Raw genomic sequence first — 7,135 nt, 5'->3', positions numbered from 1 at the left:
AGCCACTTTAGCTTCCAATGAATTCAAGTAATTACCTTTTTTATATGTCAGTAAAAAACTTCAGCAAGCCCTAGAGAGGCTAGGTGTGGATGGTGTCTCTCTTTAACACTTCTTTTCCCAAGACTGGCTAAGGAAAGAATTTGGCTGGATTAGGAACCTTAGTGCTTGCAAGGGTGTGTGTTGAGGTGTTTTTCTGGCGAGGGTTTAACTCATGTTTCAGAACAACAGGGCAGCATTTAGAACATAAAAGAGACATGCAAGATGACTTTCCCGCCAAGGGGATGCCCTGGGTTTAGGTAACACTGAACCCTGTGGATGCGCAGAGGTGCTTCCTGACCTGCACTGCAGCTTGCAGAAGGTAGAGGGCGCCATGGGTGGAATTCCCACTTGCCTCCCATTTCCGCTGTCAAGTTCCTTAGCTTCCTCTCTGTCCCTGAGTAATGGGACCGGCTGATCCTGTGTTTCATTGAGTGCTTGCTTTCTGCCTCCAGGACCCCAGGGAGACCCAGGCCCGCCAGTACCCAGGGCCTGTGTGTGCAGAGTCCGGGTGTTGGAGGCCGCTGCGGAAGGGCTGGCACGGCGGGCTGGGCCGGGAGCCGCAGCGCCCCAGGCGTGGCGTGCCGAGTCTCAGCAGAGCAGACCGGGCTTGACGGACGCTGGCTCCGAGGAGGCCGGGCGAGCCCTCCATTTTGGAAAGGCTCGGGAGACGTTGAAAGGATCTGGCAAGGTTCAGGCCTGCTACAGAGAATCGGTGCTTCTCCACCCGCTTGGATTTGGTGAACACTTCACAGACACAGGCGGCGATGCCAGCCTTACGACTAAAGAGACTTCCAGAATATCCTGGGGCTAACCTAAGGGAGGGCTGCTGGAGAAGAGTGGCTAGGATGGGGACCTGTGATATTTTCATAGAAAATGAGCGTTTCGTCTGTGCAAACAGTGCACAGGAAATCTCCTTTGCCGTTACACGTTGGAAATGGTTTTGTGTTCAGAGCCAATGCGGCGGCTTGGGGTCTAGTGTTGAAAAGAATCATAACCCTGATCCTAAAGAGAATATCAGCCTCTGGGAAATACAATCAAACATAAAGTTCATTCCAGTATCTGGCCCAAGAAGGCACGCCAGGGGAACTTTTCTTTATGTAATAGGGATTCCCATCAAAGTTGTTCATAAACCGTTTTATGATGCTGTGAGTTGTGATGCAAATCCTGTTCTCTTATTGACTTATGTTACGGGTTTGTGGACTGCCCAAATTACAAAAATAAATCTTAGTTTGGGCTATTATAAGTTCAGAATTTGTGATAGCTCAGATGTGAATCTATGAACGTTTATCTTTGTCTACTTAGTTACCTGTTTCTTCTTAGAGAATACAGATTAACAGGACAAAAAAAAAAAAAAAAGCCGTGATGAACAATGTTTAAAATCATTGACGAAAGAAATTGTTTCCAAGCACCCACAAGTGAATAAACACACATGTATTGAACACTGCTGGTCACCACGGGGTGGGGGTGGGAGTAAGGATATAAAGAGAAAGAGGAAGTCTCTGCCCTCAGCATTTGAAAGCAACACTAGGTGAGGTGTGGTTGCTCCTGCATGTGTCCCAGCACTTTGGCAGGCCAAGGCAGGAGCATCACTTGAGGCCAGGAATTCGAGACCAGTCCGGGGAACATAGCAAAATAAAAAAATTAGTCTAGCATGGTGCTGTGTACTTGTAGTCCTAGCTACTTGGGAGGCTGAGGCTGGAGGATCTCTTGAGCCCAGGAGTTGGATGTTACAGTGAGCTATGATTGCGTCACTGCACTCTAGTCCGGGTGACAGAGTGAGACCCTGTCTCTAAAAAAAAAAAAAGTTAAAATTAAAAAAACAAAAACAAACACCAAGGGCTCAAATCACTAAGGGGTCAAATAAATTTAATACAAGACAGAGTGCTTTAAATATATCCCTTTCATTCCCAACCTTCTTAAAAGAGGAAATTATGTCTCTTGCTGCCTTCCTGTACCTCACACTCAAATCTCAAACCGACGAAGCCTGATTTCTTTTAAAAACCTTTTTTTAATTTTCAAAAATTAGTTTTTACTTTTTAGAGATTATTTTTTGGAGACGGAGTTCTCACTATGTTGCCCTGGCTAGGCTCCAACTCCTAGGCACAAGCAATCCTCCCGCCTCAGCCTCCCAAGTAGCTGGGACAACATGCATGTACCACCATGCCTGGCTTGAAGCCTGATTTCTAATCCTTCCAATCAACTGAAATGCTTAACATTCACTAATCAATAGGCAGTCAGGAGCCTGTCTTCAGCTCTCCTCTTGCTTAAATCCTAGCAGCATTTGATGCTACCAATTGTTTTCTACTTCTTCTTACACTATGATCCCTGGATTCTTTCTCCTGTCTGGTTTCCATCCCAGCTTGTGAATATTCTTTTAGAGGCTCTTACTGACTCTTCTCTCAGTCTTATAATGCCATTGTTTCCCAGGGTTTCCTCCTCATGTTTTCTCTTCTCACTCCAGATGCTTTCTTTGAACAAGCTCATGAGCTCCCATCACTTCAACCACAAGTGATATATACCAGACTTCAGAAATCTGCTCTTAGCACTGACCTCCCCACCGACAAGTGTAAGCTTCCTAAAGCTCCCGAGCACTAAGTGGCAATACAAAGAGGAAGATTATTATGTTGGCTGTGTGAGGAATGGATTGGACGGAGGTACAGTTGGGAAGGCATGTGGATTAAGAGCCTTTTGGGTCTAGGTGAGGGGTTACGAGGTGCCTTGAACATCTTGATCTATTGCAAATTTGCTTTACTTCCATTCTGCCTCTTCCCACAGTATCTTGAGTTATGTGCTTATGTGCCCACCTCCTTTACCAGGCTGTGAGCTATTTGAGGGGAAGGACTATGACTTTCATCTTTGTCTCTTTCGTCCACAGTAAATATGGTAGTATGAGCTACTTACACCATTCGGGCAGCTGTGGGAGAGGAAAAGAGGGAAGACGTCTTTGATGTTGATACACTCATTGAAGGCACTCGTTGACCAGTCGGATGTGAAGCCTGAGGAGGTGAGAGGAATGGAGGAGGATGCTGAGCATCAAGTCAGGGTGACTGGGGCTGGTGAGATCATTAACCGAGAGAAGGCACACAGAAACAGGGGGCGGTGGAGCCAGCGTGTTGGGTTTTGGGTGCAGAGAGACTGAGGCCCAGTGGAGTTTGGATGTGGAAATGCTCAGGAGACAGGTGGAGGCACAACACTGTGTTGATCTGCTGCGACTTAGTTCATGAAACTGAAAGCATTGAGACTGGGAGTTTAAAACATGGAATTACGCTAGGTGTATCTCCTGATGCTATCCCTTGCCCCTCCCCTCACCCCACAACAGGCCCCGGTGTGTGATGTTCTCCTTCCTGTGTCCAAGTGTTTTATGACGAGTTAATGGGTGCAGCACACCAACATGGCACATGTATACATATGTAACAAACCTGCACGTTGTGCACATGTACCCTAGAACTTAAAGTATGATATATATATATGGAATTACGCCTTGAATAATGGCTTCTGAGAGTTTAGGAAGGTCCTTAGAAATCATCTAGTCCGATTGTTTGTTGAATGCCTGACTCCTCTGTACAGCTTTCCAGCTGACCTTCCTGCACTTTGGTCTCAGTTGGCAAACTCTCCCTGTGTTTACAGCATTTTTCCTTTTTGATTCACCTTCAAAGACTTCAAAGTCTCTTTTACTTCCAGTTTTAAGTTTCTCTAGCCTTTTTGTCATAACAGATTTTTATCAGTTATCTGTTTAGAGAGAACTTTTATTTCTTTCTTTCTTTTTTTTTTTTTAGAGATGGGGTCTTGCTATGTTGCCAAGACTGGTCTGAAGTCCTGACCTCAAGTGATCCTCCTGCCTTGGCCTCCCAAAGTGCTGGGATTAAAGGCATGAGCCACCATGCCTGGCCTAGAGAAATCTATTACTGAACATTTATTTACCTGGCTTGGGGGTCCATAATTGTACTCTTGGGCTATCTGAAAGTAGGGTTGTTTTAGACTCTGTAAGAGAAACTTAGGGTTAACTGGGAGACAAAAGGTAAGAACTGGCTTAATTCACAGCAACTGACTCTTTTATATCTCCAAGGTTTCCACTCTTGGATTTGCTAACTCTTAGGGAAGCTAGAAGCAGACTGCCTGCATGTGGGTCTTGGCTGTATTCCCTACCAGCTGGGAACATTGGGCAGGTTACTTAACCGCTCAGAACTTTTGTTTCTTCCAGTAAATGGAGATACTGGTGGTATGAATTTCATAGGGTTGTTGAGAAGATTGAACATGAAATGCTTAAACAGTCTCTGCCATGGAGTAAGTCTTCATGATGAATATTAGCTTTTATAATTATGACCTCTGGCACACCCATCCACACACAGAGCAGTCACCACCAGGGAAACATGGTGGATGGAGGAGAGATGGCAGAAGTGGCCCTCGCCTCATCTGATGACAAAGAAAGGAAAGGACTAGAACCGATGAGGTCTAAATGTAACGGAGAGGAAGCTTCAGCAATGAGCCAAGAGTCCCTCTGCTCACAGTTTTCCAAGGGAGAGAATTACGGGAAGACATAGCTTCCAGCATTTAGAAGTGAGAATGTTTTCATCATCAAAATAGTGAGGTCTATTTTAAATAGTTTGGCTAATTAGGTGCTGATTAAATTGCATTGCTGCCATATGTTTGTGCTTTCTTCTATGCAGAGTTTATCTGCCTGAAAGGTCTAGGTAAATTATGTGTTTATGAAGGAATTCTTTGATACCTTGCACCTAGTAAGCACTCAGAAGTATTGAGTGAAATTATTTTATGAAGCTAATTATCATAATGGTACAAACAGCATCTAATATGTTTGAATGCTTATTCTGTGCTTCACATAACTATCTCATTTAATCCTGTGAGGTTGTTACTGTCATCATTTCAATTAATTCTTAAGAGACTGAAGTTAAAGACCAGTGGATCCTTGGTGTGTCAAGATCTCTCTGACGCTTCTTTGTTTGTATGCTTGGATTTTTGTTGTTGGGTATTCTTAGCACAAAATGCACCTGCAGGAGAAAGGATAGAAATGACTTTCAATGGATCTCTAAATAGACGTGGCTGCTAAACAATCAGGAGGGGTGTCATATGGCTGAGCTGAAGATAGGAGCTTCCTGGAGATGGTGTGGTGACTCTTGGAGTTTGATGGATGGAGAGGGGTGGAGAGGAGGAAGAAGGAGGAAGAGTGAGCTGAAACCACCTGTGAAAGCAGACTAGCAAAGAGCCCTTGGGCATGGCAATTTGGGGTAAAGCTGAAAGATACTGGGCTGTCTTCACCAAAGATGGTGCTGACTCATTGTAACTGACCCCAGTCCATCTGTCCAGCCTCATCTCCTATTATTTTCTCCTCTCAGTGTCTACAGCCTACTTTCTGTTGCCTACACGCACCATTTCTTTTCACAAGCCTCTGCTTTTACACACAGTGTGTCCTCTATCTTGCATGCCCTTCCTCATAGCCCCAGCTGGTAAATTTAATAAAATCATCACTGATTTTGTGCCCTTTCCTTTGCCAAACATTGAACATAGGTTCTATCTAATTCTTGTAACAATTCTGCAAAGTAGGCATTATTATTTCTATTTTCCAGATGGAGAAACAGAGCCCCTCCCCCCGCCAAGGCTAAATAATGAACACAAGATTTCACAATTAGGTAGACCTAGCACTAGGATGTAGGTCTGTCTGATTCTAAAGACTGTCACATTCTTCTTTTCCTATTCCTTTAAAAATTCCCCGTCACCCTTCAAGACTTAGCCTTGGCTGCCCTGCCTATGGAGTAGCCATTCTCTATTCTTGTACTTTCTTAATAAACTTGCTCTCACTAAATTAAAACAAAAAACAAACAAAAAAAAACAGCCTTAATGCTGTTTCCTCTGTGAAGCCGTAATGGAATTCCTCAGACAACCGAATATTCCTCGACAGTTCTGTAATGCTCTGTACACACCTACAAAAATAGTATTTATTAACGTTGTATTGTAACTAGATGTCTGCATGGCTTACCCAGTATAGATTTCATAAACAGATGGAAAGGGGTATAGCTTTATATAGCTTTATAACCTCCATCTTCCAACCAAGCTTTTCACATTGCTTGTCATATAATATACCCTTACTAAATTATTGTTGAATTAATGAATAAATTAATTAATGCTAAGGAGCTCATTTGTAAAGCTGTGAACTTCTTTCTCTTTGCCAGATTATCGATTCTGCCTCTAAGTATGTTCTCTGTCTGCATCCCACACTAGCGTGATGAACACTGACCAGATGGTTAGTTATGGAGACGTCCATCCTTGGAACCCAAAGCCTGCTTTCCAAGTCAGTGTGCTGGAGACTACTGGAGGCCACACCAGGCCCTTGGCTACCTTCTCTATGGCCTCCAAAAGAGCAGCAGTAGCAGCAGCACCGAATTTAAGGACCATGTGAAACCCTGAATTAACCCTTCAGGATCTGACCTGGCTGTAGAAGTCTTTGGCTTTCCCAATCCAAACCCATCTTATAGCATTTGCTGAGTTACCTCACGTCACCATCATTCCGCACAGACACGCAATACATTCCTTCCATGGCTACTGTGGCCGATGCTTTTCCCAAATGTTTGCTGTAAGCCAAATAGCCAAGCCCCAGCACTCATGTGCAGTTTCTGTTTTAATATCAGCAGAATCACTTAACATCTGAGAGGTTCAGGCACATTTCTTGTCAATCATTCCCTGGCCTCTGTCAATCTTTGACCTGCCTTCTTTTAGATTCCATCTGCCTCTCCTCCTTCAAAACATGATGTGATTTATTTCCAGAACAGTTTTCTAGAAATTGAGCTTATGGGATAATGGACTGAGCCAGTCTCCATCATAGAAAGGGTTTCTACACCTTCCCCAGTGACTGACCAAAGCCGTGTTGCTATTCAACAGATAGTGACATGTCCATAGCATCAAAACAGTGCAACACTGTGCAGATAGTGACATGGCTATACAATCAATAAGTGTGACAATGGGCGCTCTGAGTCCCAAGGAGGCATCTCCATGAATGTCTTGGCCACAATGTGCAACAGCAACCCGTCATTAAACTTGATTCTCAGAGTTGTTCTACAAGGAATATAGACTTTACATCATACAT

The 7,135-nt window shown here is 44.0% G+C and overlaps 1 long non-coding RNA gene across 1 annotated transcript; it reads left to right on the top strand.

Annotated features, from left to right (window-relative positions):
- The first annotated feature begins 447 nt into the window (after positions 1-447).
- On the top strand, positions 448-6,693 carry LOC129458068 (uncharacterized). The gene is made up of 3 exons (XR_008649528.2): positions 448-751; positions 2,915-3,043; positions 6,225-6,693. It is a non-coding gene; the product is annotated as an uncharacterized lncRNA (long non-coding RNA).
- The last annotated feature ends 442 nt before the right edge of the window (positions 6,694-7,135 follow it).

This window comes from Symphalangus syndactylus, chromosome 19, assembly GCF_028878055.3.
Source record: "Symphalangus syndactylus isolate Jambi chromosome 19, NHGRI_mSymSyn1-v2.1_pri, whole genome shotgun sequence".
Lineage (NCBI taxonomy): Eukaryota > Metazoa > Chordata > Mammalia > Primates > Hylobatidae > Symphalangus > Symphalangus syndactylus.
The sequence above is the reverse complement of the archived record's forward strand: the minus strand, read 5'-3'. Positions and strand labels throughout refer to the sequence as shown.